Genomic DNA, 24,906 nt, shown 5'->3' with positions numbered 1-24,906 from the left:
ATGTTAAATAAATTTTCCAGGTTTAAGCTTTGAAATTAATTGTACATTTAATAAACATTAAATATTAAAGATTTTAATGTAATAATACATTATTAATGTACTCTAAAAATGTAAAAATGACCCAACTTTTGAGTTTCTCTAAAAAAAAATTTGAAAAATGACGTTTTTAAATTTTTACACACAGATTCTTATGTAAAAAGTAAGCTTTATTTTAGTGAATTTTAAAAATTTTTTAGTCTAATATAGTGATGTAATTCATGATCAGTCAATTACTTCAATACTCTTACCCCAAATGTATTATCTTACTTTATACTAATAAAATGAATAATTATTATGGAATGAAATGATTATGTATTCATACACTGATAGAAAATTTATGTTGACTCAAGAGATATTTTCTTGATCTAAGAATTTATTTTGGAAGACAAATGATTATTTTGCTTTAAGAATTTCTTGTCTTGATTTAGATTTTCTTGGCTTAAGAGCTATATTATCTTCAATCGATACATTTAGTTTTTCAACCAAAATAACATTATCGTTTAAAAAACTTAAAATAATTCATCAAAGTAGATTTCAAAAACTAAATAGTCTTTAATTGTTGTACCGAAAAAAAATTATTTCTTGGAAATAAGTAAATTAATGACTCAAAAAAAAAGCCATTCTTAACACAAGTCGGTAACATCTTGAATCAATGTTATCGCCTATCTTGAACCAAGAGACAAAAATTCTTGAAAGAAATATATCTATATCTAGTTTCAAGAGTTCAAATTTTGAAGAAAAAAAGTTTCTTGAATCAAGATTGTTTTTCTATCAGTGTATCGAGTAAACATTACAAGTATTTTATATAATAATATTTATTTTATGTGGATTATTCTAATGGTATAGCTTTGCATTCAATGCAATCACTTCTCCCTATTCTATTTCAAGGAACATAACGTTATTCCCAACGCATTTCTCGCAAATGCCTCTTTATATGTATACATAAAGTATGATATACATATAAATATATAAATATACAGATCTGAGAATGTATATAAGTATATATGAATACAGATATGGATATGGATACGGATATGTGTACTTTGTAACACATACATGATCCCCAAGCAATTTGGCTCTGAATGCGAACAGTTTTCAATCTGTTTACAGATCTAGAATTCCAAAACTACGCATTCTAGATATTCTTCGGTATGATAATCTCACGAAGCACTTTCTTCATTTTTATAAAAAAATTCCGATCTTTTATTTATTATTTACATCGACTTGCTGTTACCAAAAAACTCAGTACAAATTCAAATTAAATAAAATAAAATCAGAGACGAATTTCGAGATTTCTAAAGTATATTTTTGGTTTGTTTTTTTTTTTTTTTTTTTTTAATTTAAATATAGGTTTTAATTATTGACAATTAATATCAGATTGCGACGGAATAAAATCAATTAGATAGTCGAGTTCAATAATGATTACACTGTAGAGATAAACAATTGTCCTTTTTTGACAGTTCAGTTTATTATTTATATACCTTTGTTTACTTGAGATTTCTTAAAATTCAGGTCGAACATAAATAGAAAGTTTAAAATTTATAAAAACTGATGAAAACCCGAACAAATAAATTATTCTTCACTATTCGATTAATTTTTTTTATCAAAAGTGACATTTTTTCTTCAAATGATGAAACAGTTTTTATGCTTCGTATTTTCCTTATTTTTATTTTTCCCAAAGACAGTATGGATTTTAGCTGTGACATGTAATATTGTTGAAAATCCAGATGGAAAGAAAAATAAATGAAAAAAAAAATTTAGCAAGTGCAAAATAAGAACATATTGATAGGAAAGAAATTTTCGTAGTGAAAATAATATGAAAAATTTTTACTTCAATTCTATAAGAAAATTTTCAATTACTTTTTTTTTTTTTTTTTCAATAATAAAAAAATATTAATGAATCATTATCAAATTTTCGGTTTAACGAAAAAAATTAATTTTGTACCACAAATAATAAAATCTAATAACTTTTTACAAAAGTCAAGTGAACTTCAGAGGTATTTGATGTGACAACAATAATTTTAGTCAACTATGACGACTTTTTAAAATGCATAGAATACTGCTCGGTTAGCTCTTTCTTACATTTAGTTGTTAGTTCTATTTCACGGCCCCTTTGAGCGGTTGCAGTTGAAGTAGGCGGTCTGATAGGGTGCTCCTCTCAATAAGCAAGAGAAACGTACGGAAGAAATAAAGAAAAAAAAAATTAAAAAATAAAAATAAAGAAAGTAAAAAGACGACGGAAAACGTGAGGTTTTCCCAAGGTAGTGAGAAAGCTGAAGAGGTATGGAATCGTACTTTACTGAGGTTTTTTCTTTTTCGTCATCTCCAATGTCCCGTGGGTGAGCTGCACCGGATGCTGCCCTTTCTTGTTGTCTAGATATATATATATATATATATACATGTATCTAAAATATAAGGGATGGGAAAGAGGATGAGAAATAGAAAAGGCGATGAAAAGACGGCTAAATTCTAAAGAGAATTTTTGATATTACTTTTACGGATTCTAAATAAAATATATCTGAGTATCATTTTATTATTATATTAATAATAATAATATAAATAAAAATAAATTAAATATTTAATTGTACCTTGTTTCAGGTTGTTTATATAATTGACTAATATAATTGAATAATGACGAACAGGTACGTAGTACAAGAAGAGGAAGCCAAAGACACCCTGCTGAGGAAATCAGGGCTCCATTCTCTAGTTAGCGGTTTAGTTATATTATATATATATATACATATATATTTATATATGTACCTATATACGGATGTGTGTGTATGTGTGTATGTATTACCAAAGTGTATAGGAAAGGTAGTAACTCTTTAGAGTTACTGTATAGCATAGAGTTAGTAGTGTAAGACGAAAACGGTTGATACGCCTTCTTCAACCCCCTTTGCTCGTATGGGATGCATACTAACCACTTCACGGAACGCTAGTAAATCTCGAGGAATTATTCGATGGTGGCTTGAGTTAACTCGAAAAAACCTATCACTAATCTAGACTAACTTGACATTTTGTGAATAAACATCTACTTTCTGTGGAGTTGCTTTTTAATTTGAATTAATGCCTGATAACGTGTATTGAAAGATTGTTGATTATAATTATTGATAATATTTTCGAATGAATTCTCGATTAAAAGTTGTTTTCTTTATACAAATTTTTTTTTAATCTATTAATTTTTATTCAATGATAATTTGATTTTTTGCGAAAATCTTAAGAAGGAATTTTTATAATTACTTATAATTAATAGAAATTAATTTTTTTTTTGTGTAAAAAAAGCCTCAAAATTAAAAACTTTGAAACTCAATATCTTCCAAGCCAGTGCAGTTAATAAATTTTTTTTTTTTTAATTCGACGCAAAATTATATAAAAAAAAATTTGCGTATAAGTTTGAAAATATTTCAATGCACAAATTAAATGTTATTTTATATGATTGAAATTTAAAAATTGTATAAGAACAATTTTTAAGCTTTAAAGTATAAGTGCAGTTGTACATGAAGTTATTTCGACTAGCACGAAAATGATATAAATATAAGTTATAAAGAAGTAACATAATTAGGTTGGTGTGTTGTATATTTAGCTTTTACAGACGATCATATTTTATTCGTGATGCATGGAAATTGAACGTGATCACGAATATGAAACCCCCGAGTTTCATGATGAATTATTCCATAGTACAACCGAGCGAATTCACCAGGTAGAGAAGATAAGATTGACAGAGTGACGGTGGAATTCAAACTGCAATAGCTTATTCAACATTGAAAACTCTGTCTATTAAAAATTCGTCGCATTCTGTTGATATTCATTTTGAACTACATTTTTGACTAGATAGATCCAAGTTTATGATATTTTCTCTCTCTATGCCTTACTATAAATATATATACATAATAATAATTAATGAAACACTAAATAGAAGGACTATAATAATAATTATAAAAATAAATAAATTTATTTACTTATTGAATCTTAAAAAATAAAGCAGAAATTAAATTTTTTTCGACTTTAACTATTGTCGGCTTTTTAGTGATTGGATATTCTCAATAAAAATTATTTAATTTTATTATTAAATAAAATAAAACAATTTTTATTGACTAGAATAAATCATTCAATAAATCTATTTATGAATAAAATTATTTGATTAAATTAAACAGAATTAACAACTTTTGAACTTTTCACAAAATTAATTCAATTTTAAAATTATATTTATAGTTCTTCCAAAATTAATAAATCTTGTATAATCCTCAATATAATTGCTTGTTCGGTAAATTCATTCTATAATCTCGAATTATATATAGTACTAGCTGATTTTATACGGACTTTTGAACTCGACACCCTATGAAAATCATGTGAACTCCTTTTCAACAGTCAAAATTATTTAAACTGATATATTTTTACAATTTTGAAACTTGCAATGAAAATTCAAACTAGGTCGGGGTGACTTAACTTTTCGACTGTTAAAACGAATAAATTATAAAGTTTTTCCGTTTAAAAATTCATGTAATATTTAATTAACCTGTGTGGTAGTTATTAATTTGATCTACTTAAATATTAATTATCTTGCATAATAAATTAATTTATTAATATTATTTCTTTACAACCTTGGGAATAAATTTATTATCAATTACCATACTCTGTATCTTTTTAATATTTAACAAACTGAACCATATAAAACCATGATAAAAATTGTATTGTAATTTTTACACAATTTGAGTTCACCTGAATACTAGATTTATGAGACATGTATGATAATAATCTATGTAACTAAAAAAAAAATTTTGTCACCGGTGTAATTATATAATATTAATTTTTTAAGTTAAATTCATAATAATTGAAAATGTCTTAAACTAAATAAATGATTTTTAAAGATTATTAATTTATTTATCGAGATAAATTCATGCACTTTTACGATTTGTGAAGGTCAGTTTTTTAGAATGAGTTTTGAATAGTTTGATGGTTCTATTAATTTTTTTATAGTAAAAATTACATTACCTCGCTATATTTTATGGCTAATAATTGTAAAGCTATCCAGTTTTATTTTTTTCTTTTAAACAAATGAGAATTTCGAAATATTACAGTAAATTAGTAAAAAAAATCTATTGCGTAGCAGAACGTTTTTTTAAAAATTTTTTTTTTGTTTAGGAGATAAATATAAAGCTGCAATCGTAGAGGCCAGCTGTCAAAATAAAGATTAATGATGCATTTCAATAATTAAATGAAATATTTTCAATTTTTTTCAAAATTTCCTTTAGCTAGACCGGTACCTTATTTATAAAATTTATTTAAAAATTATCCAAACTATTTATATCATGATTCATAATATTTGTAACTCTCAGCAGTCGTATAGTGACTGAAGATTGCTAGTAATAACAATAATAATAATTTTAACTTTAGTCGAAAGTACAGGTCTATTATTGTTGTTATTGTGTAAAATTTATTCATCACGCATTTCCGCCTTGTCAAATCTCGTATGCATAAATAATATACGTGCATAGATGGATAGGTAGATATATATAGATATATAAAATACTTTAAAGCACCGAGAGAACATGATAGTGTCATAAGCTTTGATAAAACACTGTGTCGTAGGTTGACTGATCTTCGAGAGGCAATTTCCTCCTTACTAAACTATATATCTTCACAAACAAAATCACTCATGGGCTTACATTATAAACTTACACTAAATTGTTTCCTTACGGCAATTTATTTTGGAGACACTTGAAAAAATAAATCAAATTTAAAAAAAAAATTTATTAGATTATAAATTAGCTTCAATATATTCAATTTTTTATTTTTCGCTTGGAAAAATTTTTTAATGAAGAAATCATTGTTTTCAATGCAAAGTGGTAAAACCAAATTGGGTCATTTTTTTTTTGTTTCAACAATCTTTAAAGAAATATTTTAAATTATTTTGAATGACGTTAAATTAACATCGTTATCCAATGTCATAGATAATTTGTAAGAAGAGCTGGTTTCTAACGAGCGAAAACTATTCAGAACTGAGGATACGTGATTCAAAAGTCCAAGTAATGCGATTTCCGACATTAAGTACTCTTAAATTACTCTCAACTACTTCTGCATTAATAACCATAATATATCTTGGGAAGTTTATATTTATTAATTTATTAATTTAATTGACCTTTTAAAATTTCTGGAACGAAAATAATTTATGTTAATAATTCAAAATAATGAATAAAATTCAAGTAAAAAGCTTGATTTCAAACTTTTTTTTACTTAAAAAATATTTCCATAAAAAATGGAATATTTTTATATTGAACTCCTTTGAAATTCATTTATAGCAGATTATCGAATTTTCTTGTAAATAAATGTTTTTTCTATAACTCATCTTAACGTCTTGCAAGCATCCGTACAGAGCTTGATTAAATTTATCGAAATAATAAAATCTTGAAAGCTTATTTTATTTTGAAAGATATTTGGAGCGACCTAAATACTACTTTAATAAATTTAATTTACTTTTCATATTGAAGCATTTAAATGTCAAGTAAAAATAGCGAGCATTAAAAATTAAATTATTCTCAATTTTTACATTTAATTAGTAAAATATTAAAACGGAAACAGTTGCCATAAAAAAAAAATTTACAAGAGAAGAATAACGAATTTGTAGTACATCGATTTATAAAATAAACGTAAAAGCAAAAAGTGAAAAATGTTAAAATATTTATTGCGGATGCTTGTAAGATAATACTGAAGATCTTGATTAATTATTATTATAGCTATGCCAATAAATCATTCAGATCACAATCAGGAGAGTATTTGATTACTCTATTTTACAGACTCTCATTTGAATATCGTAGAAATTTAAGTTCATTCACTTTGGAGAACTGGAGTCTAGTCTGCACGTTGCAAATCTCATACTGTCTCCAATTCCCTCCCGCTCGCTTCAACTCATTCCTCAGCATCGCTTGCGAGACGTACTAGCTACAAACCGAATCTTCTGGTGTAGATTGAGTTCGCGAACACACGCGCGCATTCGCGCGACTTGAACTAATCTTGTCGCTCCCATACCATCCGTACTGGCAACCTTTTTCTATTCTACTCCTATCCGTTGCTATATACCTTTATTCGCTGTCCCCACATCCCACATCCCACATCCCGCATGAAACTCTACACCTTCTCACTTAGATTCTTTTCTCTTCGTTTTTCTTATTTTTTCTTTGTCTATTTCCTATCTACAGTTTTATATATATATTTTTTTTATATCTCTATACATCCATCGTATTCTTTCCGTCATTTTGGTCTTCTCAATTTCTGTTGCAATCTCGGGTGTCACATCTTCGAGTATCGAGTTAAAACTTTACTGTTTTAACCCCTTTGGGTCAGAGTTGCAAACAATGCATTAGAGTAATAATTGAATTAGCGATCCAATTGAAATTTTTTTTTTTATGTTATAAATTATTTGATAGAAATTACAAAATTTTGTTTTTCGTGAGAATTTGAAAATTATGCGAATATGTCACGGCTTATGATAACCAAAATCCTAATTTTTTATCAAACATCAAATTTTCTAAATTTTTTTTTTTTTCTTAAAAATTAGTAAAATTGAATTTAACTTTAAATTTAAATTTAAATTATAAAATATTTTTTTTTGTGATAATTTTAGGAACGTTACGGCATTATTGAACAAAATTTCAAATATCAATAATCCAAAATTATTTTCCCTTAAAAAAAAATAACAGCCAATAAAACTAAAAATTTATGTACTCAAAATTTCGAAATTTCTTTTCTATATACGCTTATATAATTTTCAAAAGCTCAGATTACTCAAATCTTTTAAAAACCGGATTTAAGCTGTATATGCAATAACTTTAATACATTATAAATAAAATAAACTGAACACCGACATAAAACTCCCGAAATATAAATAAATAATCAAAATTAAAATATTAAGTGCTCAAAAGAGTAATAAAATATTTCCTCTCACCCGATAGAAAATTCAATCTAAAATTAATGTTCAATAAATTTAGTTACGGTCGGAGATCTATTATATCGATTGTGCTTGCATATTGCTATTTATTGTTATTACTATTATTAAAAATTTCACACTTACAATTACATTAATAAAAAATAAAAAAAAAAAAAAAAAACAATTAATTAACGGATTTCCACGTAAGCAAATGTCCGATGCAGTGTAAGAGTGTATAATTGCAATTTCTGTTTACAAAACCATAGTTGTGCGACTACCACGGTAAATACACATATGTATATACGTTAACGTCAAGCACCGTTAACCGTTTCACTCATCATCTTCTATTCATGTTGTACGTGTGTGCAAGTAAGCATTACACGTGGATGTGTGAATACCAGAGATTCGTACTAGGTAAATATTAGTACCATTTCCTATCTCGGTATATATACATATATCTAAGCTATGGAAATGCTAACTGCAAAGTACATCTCAGCCATACAGTAGTAGAGTTAAAGCTACCACCATACAATAGATTTGCACGTGGGTACGGCAACTGACATTACATACTCTACAGTTTAGTTCAAGTAGATACCCCATACTTCAACCCCTACTACACCACGCAATGTACTGTACCATATTCCAGACAGACAGAAGAGAAGCAAGCTACCACTGTACATCAAAATTCAAAATGTTTACTGGTTTGGCATTCGCCACTTAGTTGTTTACAGGCATCAACTATTGGCATTCTATTCCTAAATCCCTTCGCTCTAAAATGTCTGTGTGATACATAACATGTATGTACCTATAATGCTATAACTAGTGTAGCAAAGCTCTGCAACGACAAACAATTTATATTTATTGTTTGCTCTTTTATTTTAACTCAACTCGTTTTTACTCCTATTACGCTTGTTTGCCAATTAGTTTTACAAATAAATAAATATTAAAAGAACCATTTCTTTTTTACTGACTGTCATCATCCACTTTGACAATACTCTTGAATTACATTTTTAAAATTCATACCGGATTAAAACTGATGTCGAATAAATTTAAATCGCAGTATTTTTTTTTTAATTAATGATTATATTTAATATCATTAAACTCTCATTATCTTTTAAAAATTTCTTTCAAACTGTCCTGGCTAAAACAAATTAAATTCAAATATATCAAATTGGTCTTTTATAATTTAAAATATTTATTAAATCTTTAATTATGTATATAATTTATTGCTCGCTAAAATTTTGTATTTCTTACGTGATACTATGTTCTATAAAACATTTTTGTATACACCTTCCAAATAAATAAATAAATAAATAAAAATAAATTCCTATTGGAGAAAAGTCCAAAAATTTTTTTTTGATCAATTTTTGATTTTTGTATTCGAATGGATCCAGAATACAAAAAAATTTTTTAGAATTTTTTTTCTAAGTCCATATACAACAACATTACTAAAAATGATAAAGTGTGTAAGAATATAAAAAAATTTCATTCTGTTTATTTTATTATTTTTACGACACGTTATCATTTATTTTACAAACAAGAGACCGATAACATATCATACAACTATATTAATTTGTGGAAACATGAGTTGAGTAATGCAAATATACTTTCTATGTGATGGAAAGTTTTCATTATTTTTTAGCTTTTGAAATATTATTCTGATGACTAATGACTACTTCTAAAAAATTAATTAAAATTTTTTTATTGTCGTTATTTTCATAAATAACCGATTAATATTGACATACTCATTTACCTAAGCTTGGTTTTCATCATCATCATCATCATCATCATCATCATCATCATCATCACACATGTCATGTTTATAATACAGCGATAATAAACTGGCTTAACAACTTGTTTATCACAAAATCTAAATTTTGTTTAATTAAAAATAATAATTCACAAGACAATAAATATGTTGCCTTTGTTTCAACGTTGATGGTTTGGAAGTTTATAATTATATTTTTTTAATTTCGTTAAATAGATAAAATAACTATTTTTTTGTCAAACAATAAGATTAAAAAAATTACTAACATTGATTAAAATTATTTCAAATAAAATTTATCAATAGAAAATTTATAAAATAATTCTACATCATTAATTCAATTATTTATGCCTATCAAAATTAGCGGTTTGCAATTATGAGCATACAAATGTATCAAAAACTGACATTTAAAATTATATTGCACAGAAAATTACCCGAATTAAAACTAATTAGTGTAATTAATGTAACTAATCATCCGTAGACTATATGCCTGTATTTAATTTACACAACAATATTTCACATTTGATATAATCATATTAAATATCAAGCCTAGTAGAAAATTCCTGTCCAATATTAACGTCAAAAATCATTTATAGAGATCTGTTTTTTAATATTGTTTTCATAAAAAAAATTTTTTCGTTTAGAACAAAGATTACTTGTCGGATAAATAAAAAAAATCTTTAGCAATAAAAACTATTAATAACGATATTGATATTCAAGATTGACAAAAATCTACTCAGAAATCCAGTTCGCGTAACAAAGTGTGGATTGTGCATTATGCATGCACGCGACATGCTGGCGCCCGCCGGTAAAAAATAGAAAAATAGAACAAGAGTAGTGTTTTGAAAAATTGAGTTACCGTGAGGAGAAAAAGGTCATTATCAAGACGACACAAGAGGTTAATTTTAAGACGGTTCGGTTAAATTTTGAGAAATATGTACCTTAAATTTTAATGAAATCACATTTAGCCTATCTGGAATAAAGTATTCTGATTTGATCTGACATTTAACTGAAGCTGGATTACCAATTAATTTATACGGTTATTAATTTTCACGAAATATTAGGAGTATAAATATTGAAAATAAAATTTTTTAGAACGACAAATAATATTTATGCATAAAATGCGTTCTAAGATTCCATTTGTCGTACAAGTGCAACAGAGATACTTCGGCTTATCCAATAGAGGACGAGAGAGAAAAAATTGTAAATCCTTCTTCTCAATAAATAGCTTTAATATTTATAATATGCAAAATAAATGTCATCTCTAAAGCATGTACTTGAGATATTTTGATTGCACGATGCTCGTCAATTTCCGTATGATGAGAGACACTGGATGCCGAGTCAACGTCGATTAATTATATTTCGTTGACATATACAAGCCGGAAGAGTGGATCGTCGAATACAACGACTGAGGATGACAGAACGACGATAATATGCCAATCATTTTTTCCTTTTTTTTCGTTCATAATATGTCCGATACCCATCACATCACTAGTTGACATATTTTATTATTATAAGATCTGTTTTTTCATATCTATCAATTAGTACGAATATTTTTATGGATGTGAAAAAAAATTGCTGAAATTAATTTTGACAGCAAATATTGGTCAAATCTCAAAGAAATTCGATATTCAATATTATGGAGTCAATTGGCGATCAGTAATTGATTTAAGACTCAGACAATTTCGAAAAATAATTTTAGATTTTGTAATTAAAAATTCACGAAGTTTTGTCCATAATATATGGCATAAAATTTCATCAAGTGTATAATTGATTTTAACTTTAAATTTATCAGGAAAAATTTTAAGATAGAGAAAAATCAATGTTGAATAAAAAAAATTATTTAAAAATATATGTTGGAGTATTAAAAATAAATATATAAAAATTAACTTTTGATCAATTTATGCATATTTTATAAAACTTTTGACTATAGAAATAAAATCCATTAAAAAAAAATGTATAAATTTTTTTTTTAAGCTGTATAATATTTTTACAATGATGGTCTTTATTAGTATTTAAATATATTGCTTATCCATTAGGGTGGGTCAAAAAAATCGAATAATTTATTTTTGACTTTATACTCTGAAAAATAGGTTCGTAGACACCTAAAAAGAATTCTCTCCAAGTATAAGCTCTTAATTATAACGGGAAGGTCCTCCGCTTTGCGGGTTTCTATTTTTTTCGAATAATCAGATAAAAAAATTTATATCTCGCTTCCAACTGCTTGGAAAAATATTCCGTGGCATAGATTTTGTGAAAAATTGAATGCTTTACAAAAAGGTCTCTTATGACTTTTCAAAAACTCAACCGATTAAAAGATATTCATAGTTGAAGTTTGGCTATTTTAAGGAAAATATTCGTTTTTATTATGAATTTTATAAGTCGATGAAAAAAATTATTTCGGATTGCGGAACTTATGATTTTGTAGGAAATTTACTGCTCTACAAAAATGGTCTCTTATGATTTTTTGATTAAGTGAAGCCGTTACGAGATATTCATCGTCAAACATTAACGAATATCAATATTTCCAGTTTTTGATCAATAATTCGATAAATTTTAATTTAAACTATGAGTTTCAGGAAAATTTACATAAATTTGAGTTTCGATCGATAAAGAAATGTTATAAATAATTTTTTTAATATTGTTTTCAGTCTTGAGCTTGTTTGATTGCATTAAAACAAGAAATTAGAGCATTTTTTTCGACATATAGCCAATGATTAGTTTAATTTGAAGTGAATGACATATTTCTTTGTCAAATTTAATATGAAAAGTATTGAATCAAGTAAGAAACAACCAGTATTTAACTTTTTTATAGATAAATTTTTATTGAATTATCAATTGCAATATAATTGTCTATATTTTTAACATAACAGTACGCTATTACTATAAATAATTTCTTTTATTACAATTTGGGAATGTTTTTTGATGTTCTTTGACAACTTGCAATAAGTACTGGAATTGTTCTTCATTTTTGTCAAGCATTGATTATATTCACTGACTAATGCAACAGCTCGCTCTGCTGAATCATTGACAACTTTTAGTTGTTGAAAGTATTCTTTATTTTCGAGATAACTCTCATTAGTAGGCCATAATTCAACATCGACATCAAGAAAGTCATACGGTAGATCGAAGATTTTGAAAAGATTTAATGACTTTTTAGACACAAAGTCACTCAGAGTTCTCTGCGCCAATGAATTCAAATCTTTTTAGCAATTACAAATCTTTTAGCTTTAGAATCTGTACCTTCACGAGTATTAACAGCTTCAACAATACTTTTTTTACTTCTAATGGAACGCCATCGTCAAACAGTGATAAAATGGCAAGTTCATCGCTCAAATACCATAAGTGCGAAATCATTTTTTCACACGTAGCTGAAGAAATCAAAGGATTGATATGTTTGTACTCCAATAAATTTTCATAAACTGCAAGTCATGATAAGCAGCAGTTGTTGCAGAAGTTGATGAAAACCAAGCTTTTAAATACAATGTGACTATAAAAATACAGAAATGACGAAGACCATGCAATTCTTTCTGAGAGAGTTTGAATTCATCTCTGAATAGATACATTTTCAAACTATAAATGGCCTTAGCCATCCATCTAGCATGATGAACAGCACCAGGACGTTTGAAAGAAATCTTTTCTTGAGGCATTTCTCCAAGGAAAATCAATGATAATTCCAATAATTCTTTATCTAACTTATTATAACATTTCTTTATCGATCGAAACTCAAATTTATGTAAATTTTCCTGAAACTCATAGTTTAAATTAAAATTTATCGAATTATTGATCAAAAACTGGAAATATTGATATTCGTTAATGTTTGACGATGAATATCTCGTAACGGCTTCACTTAATCAAAAAATCATAAGAGACCATTTTTGTAGAGCAGTAAATTTCCTACAAAATCATGAGTTCCGCAATCCGAAATAATTTTTTTCATCGACTTATAAAATTCATAATAAAAACGAATATTTTCCTTAAAATAGCCAAACTTCAACTATGAATATCTTTTAATCGGTTGAGCTTTTGAAAAAGTCATAAGAGACCTTTTTGTAAAGCATTCAATTTCTCACAAAATCTATGCCACGGAATATTTTTCCAAGCAGTTGGAAGCGAGATATAAATTTTTTTATCTGATTATTCGAAAAAAATAGAAACCCGCAAAGCGGAGGACCTTCCCGTTATAATTAAGAGCTTATACTTGGAGAGAATTCTTTTTAGGTGTCTACGAACCTATTTTTCAGAGTATAAAATCAAAAATAAATTATTCGATTTTTTTGACCCACCCTATTATCCATATTTAGTATAGTTATAAATATTTGTCACAAAATGTATTTTCATGAGAGATGTATGAATAATTAATCGACACATATAAGCGGATAATTTATTCACATCAATTAGTGTCATGTCTGAAAATCTTGGGTACTAATTTAATAATACTTATGTCGGATAATTTTATAATTCCGTGATTTTATTTAAATACTTTAAATTGGTTGCTAATTTTTGATGATTGAACTTCCAATAAGGAATCCGATTTAATAAAAATTTAAAAATATAACTAAAGCTATTAATATGACATATTTTTCCTCATTTATATTCGTATCTATTAAATTTTAATAGCTTAAAAAAAAGTATAGTAAATTACGTAATATCGCAGGACTTGTAAGAATAAAGTATAATAGCGTTCCCATTTAAAACTAGCCGAGTTCAGTAGTAAGCACTTACAATTAGTTTAACGTTTACTTCTATCCATAAGTATATGAACCGTCTTTTATCCAGCGTAATGATCACTATTGCCTTTTTAACGCGATTCCAACAAAAAATTCTACTCCGATAATTCTAGTCCGCTTAAAAGTATTTCAAGTATAAAATATAATGTAGAAAATATAATCAAGTATTATATACGTTAAGTGTTCATTTGGAAAAACTTATGGATTATATAAAATTAAATAGTTGTAATTTTTTACATTCATTACACATTCACGGACAAATTCAAACCGTACAATAGTAACTGTGGCCTTCTTCTTTAATGTTCTTCAAACGAATTTAATAGCCCGTGAAAATTGACGTACCATGAATAGAAGGGGTTTGTAGCAAAATGAATTACCTTTACTCGATTATTCGTAGAGACTGGATTTGATTATTGTCATTATAACAGCTTGGTTAATTACGTTCTTATATTTTTTTATTATTTTGTAATGTTTATATATAACTACAGATTTTTCCGTTTAGTTTAACTTTTAGCACGGAGAAATCTTATTGTTTACTTTTCACTTCATTTAATTTCTTTATTATCCTATTAAATACTTTTTCAAGTACACAGAAAAGAAATTCTCGACTCAAGAGTAAATTTTCGTGGTTTCAGAAAATATTAAGGTCTAAAAAAATTTTTTTGATGCAAGAAATTATTTTTTCTGTATATTAAGTTAACATTTTTTTTTATTTGTAATAAACGATCAGTGGTAAATTAATTTTATTTTTATTGTCATAAAATATTTTTTTAAATTGTTCAAAAAATTGTAATTTTTTTCATTTTTAATGTTTAAAAAATATCTAAAATTGAGTCAAAAAATTATGACTATTTTTTTTAAATTAATAAAAATTAATGATGAAAAATTGTTAAGAAAAAAAAATTTTTTTCTCAATGAATTTTCCCAGTTAGAAAAACTATAATAAAAAATTGGATGAACGTGGTTGAACGTATCTGTCTTCAACTTTATTAAAACGTCATCTATTCAATTAAAAAAAAAAAAAAAAACTTGATAATATCCAATTTATAACAAGATACAATGAAGCACAAAGAACAAATATATTCAATGTTGAAAAGTTAATTAACTTCTGAATCGTCGAAATCTATTTAAACTCACATATTACATATGAAAAAGTCATGTATTTAAGTTAAATTACATGTTTTATCGTACAAACTAAACGTTTTGAGTTTAGACAAGTTACCTTGTCATAGTCATGTGTATTAATACATATATATAAGTGATGATGCACTGGATTAAACCTTAAATTACACGCCAACTAACGCAAACGTAGGAACTCGAGAACTCGCTAAATGAGAAAGGGATTTACTCTGATTATGTACCTTTCTCGTATTTTAATCTTTTTTTATTTGTACTGTATTGTATACTTCATAGTGAACATATAAAATATGAAAGAGCATATTGTGAAGTAACGAACCAACTTTTATCCTTACAAATTCGCGAAATAACTTTTTCATTTTATGTTTTTCTCTGTCTCTCTCATGAGCGGTTATTTCATTCACAGCTCTCAGATAGAAACCAAGGAAAATTTATAAATAATTAAATTTTAAAAGTTGAATTAAAATTTATCATAAAATGACCCATCACGTTTTTAAAGGATTTAAAAATAATCGAATTGTTCATATTTAAATGTCTCACTGTAATAAATTTTCCGATATTGCTTTTTCAATTAAAAAATATTGATTTCGTAAATTAATAATAAAAAAAACATAATTTGTTTAATTAATTATTAAAAATCTATTTAAGATAGTTTTTATAAAATACATTCAAATGTAATACTAATAAGCGATACCCTTTCTCTCTTAAAAAACAAAAAAAAATCATACTCATGATATTTTTTTGTCGGTATTTTATTTTCGCTCTAGTTGCCTTGGTAATAAATTTACTTGCTTTTACGCTGAAGCATGACAAAAAAAATTTGCGAGTGTGATGAAAAAAGTGCTTTAATCTGGATTTAAAAGAAAAAATTTATTTTCATATAGGTAGAAATCCTTTTTTTCGTGATATCTACTTTATTCTAATTTATTTAAAATTTTGGATAATTTAATTTAGTGATATGTAGAGCTGGTATTAAAGCAAAGAAAAAATCTATAAATGACAAATAATTTTTTTATAAGAAGTTTTCTGCGTAGAACATTAATTATTTTATCAATAATAGCTAATGATTATTAATAATAAAAAAAAATACTAATGATAAGATAGTATAAAAAATAAGATTGTATTTTTAAATTTAAGAGTGATGATACACTAAATTTTAACGATATCAGATGAGATAGCACAGACACTTTAGTCAAATATTTGTCGAGATCCATCCTTTTATTATTGCGTCTAAGTAGGGAAAAGAACCTGTACGAAATTTTACTGAACTTGAGCTTTTCTAAAGACCTTCACTTTCAGTCGCGTAAAAAAATTGTTACACTGTATTATCAATGAAAATTTAAAAGAATTGTATTTTAAAAAATAATAATTATTTATATTTTGTCTCGATATTATTTTTTTTATTTTTTAAGAGAGATATAATTTTTTTCTGAAAGCATTATCGTGAGTTGGATTCAAAGTACATATATCGGTCGTTGGTTTTCATAAAATGCAAAGAGGATACAAATAAATTCAACTCAGGAGACAAGACAGAAAAAGAGAGAGAGAAAAATATTGAGATACTTCCACTTTGAATATAAAATTATTATTCATACACCTGTCGATGAAAATTGCACGCGATGTACTGGAAATTTATTCACATAACAGAGTAAAAGGACTTTGGATTCAATAAGTATTTATGACAAAGGATAAAAAAGTTCAATTCTTTTTTCTAATCAAAAATAATAATAACAATAACAATAAACATGAAAAATTATTAAAAGCCAATTAAAATAATTAACAAGCTGTTTAGGAAAAGATTCTCACAGTTTCACATAATAATAGACAAGTAATTTCCGTGTTTATTGCTTATTACATCTAGATTATATATATTACCGTAGACTAAGACGAAGAAGATAAAAAAATATAGACATAAATAACAAACTCTAACGGGAATCCAAACGATCTAGTGTTCGCACGTGACGATAACTGTTGAGAACAATCAGCCGCAAAAAAACAATAAGTGTTATTATATAAATTTTTTAGTTGTTTTATTTAGCGTTTGCGCGCGTGACAATTGTGAGAAAGTTTTGCCAGCTGATACATCTTCATACTCTTTATTCTATTATTTTTATTATTTTCCAATTCTATTACTCTTTCCTTCAAATATAATAAATTTATCGCGCATGTGTCAAATCGTACATTTTTTGTTTTTACATTTTAGTTTTCAGTTCGCGAATGGGAAATAAATTTTGATACAAATTAAATTTACTCGGTATTTTGAAAGTAATAAAAAATACGAGCGCAAGAGAGATGAATATCAAAATTAAACGAGTTTATACAAAAAGAGAGTGCATTTATAAAAGTTATTGAAGAATCAAGGACCGCATAAACACACGAGTTTTATAAATGCTTATTTTTTATTAAAAAATAAAATATGTGATGTACACCTCAGTGAGTTAAATAATTAAATTAAATATAATTACACGATATTACAACTCACTGATTTTTAATTAATACAAATGAGTTTTCCCAACTAATTTTGCTTTTGTTGATAAATAAAATTGAGTTTTTTCATTAAGTAAAATAAAGTTCTAACGTAAAAAATTATTTAATTAAGTATTAAATGTATAAGAAGAGTTTTTCCATAAATATTATTGTATGTGTAGCTATATTTGTACAACAGGCAAATTTTTTAAATGGATTTTCTTTTTTTATATTTATCTCAACCAAATAACTAAAAAAAATAAAATCACCAATGTATAAAAATTTGATTGATGAGCTTGAAAAGCTCAAAATTCATAATGGGCAAATTTTCGAGCGTTCTAGGCTTGTAAATAACTGAAAGTTTCCGGATGATCGGCAGAACCAACCATTTTTCAGATTTTTTCATTCAAATCCCTACAGAATGTAACTCTATTAATCAACTCTATTTAATTATGAACATCCATTTTTTTCATTCGTCAACTCCCTCTTGTTCACAGTTTGTCGACTAACCAAATCAAAATTTATCATCATGTAAAAACAACTTTCTGATACTATTAAAAACAAAAGTTTTCCTCTACATCCATTTCATCAGCGTGTTTGCCTTTCAAACTTTTCCTTATAAAAAACTACAGTATCAAAAAACTACAGACCATTCAGCAGCCGAAATTGAAGTAGATTTCTCAAACAAAAAAAATTTATTTTTTACAAAACAATAAATAGCTTAATTCATTGATTAAATATATTATTATATATTATTTAATATATAAACTTTTGAACGAACGATATTTTCTGACTCAGTTTGTCAAGCTGAATTTAAAAAAATTTTTTTAAATTGCGCCATGAGGACGACTGCAATAGTTAGATTTTCATGAAATCTACTAAAAAAAAAGCGACTACTGAATAATCCAATAAAATAATTGACACAATAATTAATGCCATGAAATGTCGGAGTAAAATCCTCGGTCAATAAATTTCTAGTTGATCCTCACCTGACATGATGTCAATCGCGTCTATTTGCACGAGGTGGTAGCCCCACAATGTGATGATTATCATCCCGATCACGACGTTAAGCGTAACTAACTCTAGCGGCATCACATTCACATACTCAAACTAAACCAAATAACCCTATCTGCAATCTACAGTCTACAATACACAATATACACTATACATACAATCCAACGAGGATCCATACGGAATCCACCTACCATTTACATTAAAACCTCACTGTAAACACATTCGCACTCAACACAGTAATGCAAGATTAATTGTAACGTGAGTCATTTCATGTTACCAGAAATCACCCATGACTCCGAACCCGGTCTCAATAATTTCAGCTTTGTCACCTGCACCGCTCTCTACTTTCCCCTCTGCATATTCTGAATCCGCATCTGCATACATCAATATATACTCTGAATCCCATAATAAAGTCTGCTGAAAATTTTCATACATACATATCATACATTGACATGCGTAGAGATGTTCAGGTTGATCACATTTGGTGCTGTGATGTAGGTACAGCATATACCAACATACACAAATACTTATGCATACTCTAAGAGAATTCGACATGCTCTATGGTAAGTTATCCCCGCTCAAGTATGTTCTGTACTATACACACTTAATCACACATCACATGTTAAGTTGCATTGCATGGACGTGTGTAAATATACAAATGCATCGACGACATTATACGCTTATGTGCCGAATATAACTCAGCTATTCTAAAATCAAAACATGCTGACATATATATGCTGTCACATTCTATGCGATAAGCTGGTAGTGCCGGTGACATTAGTTCGGTCTATGTATGTGGGTGGACATCCACATGTGTGGACATGGATATTTGCAATGCATATGTGAATATTTTGAGGCACAGGTAAGTATTGTAGATGTCGAGGATCATTATTATGTTATTCGAAGGTTTATTATTTAGGGAGAAATGACAACCTGAACATTGCCGATCGTATAAACTACTGATATATGTGACGATGCACGGAATATCAAATTCAAGTATGGGTTGGTGCTTTTAGAAATCCGCATGTTACGTGTTAATGTACAACTGTCGTAGATGTATGTAAAGTTCTGCGCGAGCCTTATTCACACTATGGAAATCAACTGGAAATTCGAATTTGCATTCGTATGCTTTGAATAACGGACTTGCTGCTCCCACGGGTATCTGAGTGTAATTTTCTGATTTTTTAGTTTTATTTATAAAATGGATGGACGGTGATTATTTTCACGGTGGAAATAAAATTGGTTGTAATTTTTTTAGTTTTTAATTAAAATTTTTTTACGCGCGAAAAAATTTGGGTGAATGGTGGTTTTAGTAAATTAGGAAAAAAAAAATGTCAATAACACGTGGTATTCCCAATTCAAATACTAATCACACCCAATGCTGCTTAACTTCAATATTCGTAATTAAGTAAAGTTATTTTTTTAGAGTTTTCTTAGTAAAATAATTTATAAAATCTAAATTTTACTACAAATTAAAAAGAGACTAATTTAAATTGTGAAATAAAATATTTGAACATGATCAAAAGCTTAATTTGTCTTATGGTAAGTATATTGAAACATTATTTAATTTAATAATAAAATAAATATATTTAGATTTTAATTTTATTAAATAATATTATATAATCATTAATTAAAAATGATTAAAATAGCGGTCAATTTCCATCAAAAGGTTATATTAAAAAATAACCTCTCTGGCCATTAACTGGATTAATAAATAATTACAAATTATCAGCCGAGAGATTGAATATTTGTTCGTGGAAATAAATAAATCAATTTACTAATTTTATTAATATTGATTCGATCGATTAGCATCGGATATTTGAATCCTGATTATCAAATAAATTAGATTTCACAATTTAAAGATAAAAATATTAATCCTGTCCTTAAAAAAAAATTTTCACCGATGTATATATATTAATTCATCATTTTTATAACGAGCCAATTAAAGTGACAAAATAAATCAATTAATTCAAAACAAAAACTTTGACTATAAACGTCACAATTTTGCCATAAGATTTTTTTATTTTGTAAATTAATTGTTAATTTAATTTATATCCACAGACTAAAATAAATATAAAAATTATTTTTTTAATAACTATCATTACCTCCGATAGAGTTCATTAATTGGTCCCTATAATTTGTCCGAGTCAATACCAAACAATTATTTTCTGTAAAGCAAATACAATCGATTATCTATTTCGTGACTGTGAAGTGAACCTCGAAGCGACAAATAATTAATTAGATTTCTAATTTGCAAATAATGACAAAAAAAAAGTAAAATTAAGTCGATAAATAAGCAATAGAGAATTGTGTCATGGTAACCAGGACGCAAATATTCTTTTCACATAATATAACAATAATAATAGTATGATATTGTAAATTATTTTGCGGTCGTGCGAGCAATTGTTTCTCCTGCATTATATTATATTCGTGGCAGATTTTTCATTCTTCGAAATTACAAGCATAATGCAAAATACACAATAATAATCTTGTCTACTATTTTTTAGTCTAAAAGTAGAGTTAATATAAATGAAGTATTTTATGGTGGAGCATATATTAGCATGTAATGCCTTGAACGATCTACTTGAGTGATCCACTTCACTTACATTTAGTATTTACCTGACAAAGTTAAATCTTCATAAATAAAACAAACATAAGATATAAATATAAATATATATTTAGCGCATTAAATCACTTTTAAATCTCACTTAGTGTATAAGATTCGAATCAAGTGGTTTAATTCATAAATCATACGTGACGAGTTTATTTCCACGCTACTCTACTGTTACATTGTGTAAACTTTGTTTTGTTTATAGGAAAGTTTATTTTACTTTTAATTTTTATTTTAGAGTCTAAAGTAGTTGAACTTTCTAGGCCACTCCGATTGAGAATTGTTCGACATACAACAATCCGTATTAACATACATTAGACTCAGCGTGTTAACTAGTGTGACATTGATAAACATGTTATTGTCTAAACTACCTGTCGATATTTAAATTCAAAATACATGTCAGTGAATAAATAATAGTATAATCTTTTTAGTTTATAAATTATTTATAAAACTCCGACGTATTATGTTTTTTTTGTTGGACTGACATTTGACAGTTTCTAGTTTGATCAAGAAGTTTTTAATAGTTTAGTTGAATAATTTACCTCGGGAGTTTTAAATTCTTAATTTTATTTAACTATTTGATAAACTCGATTACAATATGTCATAAAGATTTGAATTCAAAAAAAGTTTATCAGGTTATTACAATTACTAATTATTTATTATATGTAAATCTATTTCGTGTCAATTAAATTGTTTTTGACCTCTTTGAAAATTTTATTTGTTCGTCTGGGAAATCTAGATTAGGAAAGTTTATTTTTTTATTTAATCAGAAAAATTATTTCATGTGAATTTGAAAAATTAGTATTAAATTATTGTGTTAAAAAGAGTACTGGTGATTTATTTTGTAGAAAAAAATTATCATCATTAATTTGAATGTGTCTATTGAAGCGTTTTTTGGCGTAAACATTTTTTTACATGCTTAAAAAAAAATTTCTTATTATTTTATAATAAATTTTGGATCGAAAAATTTTTAAATTTTATTAAAAAAAAAAAAAACCATCCAAAATAATTATCTTGGTAAAAATTTTTTTTAAAAATCAAATTTTTATATATTTTTATAAAAAAGTAACTAGTACGATAATTTATAATTATTAAATAATCAATTAAAAATAAATGAATAATTTAAATATCTGAACTAGTTGTTACGTATAAATGAAATAATATTTTTTCAAGTTCTGCAATAAACCGTAATAACGTAGAAAATTCCATTGCTTTAATAGAACTAAATGTAAAAGTTGCGTGTACGTGATCAAGAATTCACTTCAATCAACTTTACCTTCTTACGACATAATATCTGAACATACAAGTCACATCATATACATATAAGTGATGGTTGTGTATGAGGTATTATATGTTTTCACGCGTCAAGCAGAATCAGGTTTTATTTGTACTGCCCGATACACTTGATGATCAAGAGTAGTATTAAGCTCTAAGAGTACTTAACTGGTGTCGGCGCTATTAAACATCCAATTTATTTTTTGTTCACTTTGTACGATACTCGATGAACATGTTTCCGTTTTTTAACATTTACTATTTATTGATTATATATAATTATAACTATAATTAATTTTTTTTAATCAAGTGTTATTCAATCTTAGCCTTATTTATTTGAATACTAAGCAGGTGACGAAATTTCACTCGACTTTTTTTTAGATGTGAAAGTACAGTTTAACTTGGAAAATATAGTCCGAGTAAACAATTTTTTTTTTTTTTTTCCCAAGACAAGTATCAAAAAGTAAAAAATGAAAAATTGTTTATCTTCCGATAAAGGATATAATAAATAGATACATAAATTCACGTGGTGTAACTTTTCTTGGACAATAGAAATCGGGTATTTTTCACGAGGAAAACAGCTATGAATCTTTCTCTTCTAACTCAACCCACGAGTTGATTTTTTACTAGTCACTGTCTATGTCATGAATTCTCGAGATGTTTGCTATAATGTACTATTCACTTTATGATCGTCCATGATTTGCTTCGTTACACCTATATATCTATTATACCATAATCAAGTAATTTTTTACATCTTTCTATTATTTATAAGGAGGCGACTAATCTTGTAAAAAAATTTTTTTTTAAATGCAACTTCAGCTAACTCAAATATTTTAATATCCGGTATCAAATTTTCAATGAATATTTCTTCTTCATTTAAAAATATTTTATATTATAAATTGTCAACTTATGATTTCAATAATAAAAAAAAACGATAGAAATTTTTTAGTGCGTTTACCAAATCAAGTACGACTGAGCTTGTAATAGCTTGTAATAAAAAAAAAAAAAAAAAAAAAAAAAAAGTAGTAAAAGACTTATTTTCCGTGTTCATCACAAAAAAAAGTCGAGACATCAAACAAAACTGTATAACAGTTTTTTTATCCACTAAAATAACGATAGGACGAACAAATAAGATTTCCGGGTATCAATGTAAAGCGATCTGTACAAACACAATGTGTACACACAGGTAGACCATCTGTATAAAAGCTAATGAGTCGTCATCAGAAGTCGGAGTTTACTCGTCCAAGACTCATGAATTATTTCTATGCAAACACTACATCGCGATGAACAGTATACAGTAGTGAGCAGTGAGTAGTATATTTCTAGTCTATATACCAGCACTAGTACTAGTGCAAGTATATATAATAGTTCAACCCCATGACTATGTTCCTCCCTCTTGAATTTTGTCGCGAAATTCAGCCGCGGGCTCATCGTATCATCCCCAGTGTATTTCTATTCACAGTATTCCCCAGAAATAGGGTATTATAGCATTGTTGGCTAGAGTATTTCAGAAACAATGCAGCAATACTGCATCTCCAATACTACTATATGACACAGAACACAGAACGTTGTCTGTGACTATGACTACAGTAACAACACATGCAACTGAATGTCTACAACAACGACAACAGATTAGTAGTCTGACTCCTACTGTCCTCGCTCTTGGATTTACTGTTTACAATGCAATGGTCAAACCATCAAGATATACTCAAGCTTTTAGAGGATGTTTGTCAAAACAAACTTGTCAATTAACGTTATTAGTAGTATACTTTTTGATCAAAAGGTTTCCGTTTACTGGCAAAACATGTACTGATGTATTCAATGTTTATTTGAAACAAATCAACTGTTTATTCATCTTGCATGTTTTAGTATCGAAGGAATTAATAGTTCAACGGTAACGATTATCTGGATTCAGCTAAACGAAGGTTGTTAGATATACGGTATATAA

The 24,906-nt window shown here is 26.9% G+C and overlaps 1 protein-coding gene across 1 annotated transcript in view; it reads right to left on the bottom strand.

Moving 5' to 3' along the window:
* Nucleotides 1-24,906, bottom strand: part of LOC141524807 (extracellular serine/threonine protein CG31145) — a 47,887-nt gene that overhangs the window by 18,256 nt on the left and 4,725 nt on the right. The gene's annotated exons all lie outside the window — the stretch shown is intronic.

The sequence above is a fragment of the Cotesia typhae genome, unplaced genomic scaffold (assembly GCF_013202065.1).
Source record: "Cotesia typhae breed Kobodo isofemale line unplaced genomic scaffold, CoteBio_Ctyphae contig_23, whole genome shotgun sequence".
NCBI lineage: Eukaryota > Metazoa > Arthropoda > Insecta > Hymenoptera > Braconidae > Cotesia > Cotesia typhae.
The sequence above is the reverse complement of the archived record's forward strand: the minus strand, read 5'-3'. Positions and strand labels throughout refer to the sequence as shown.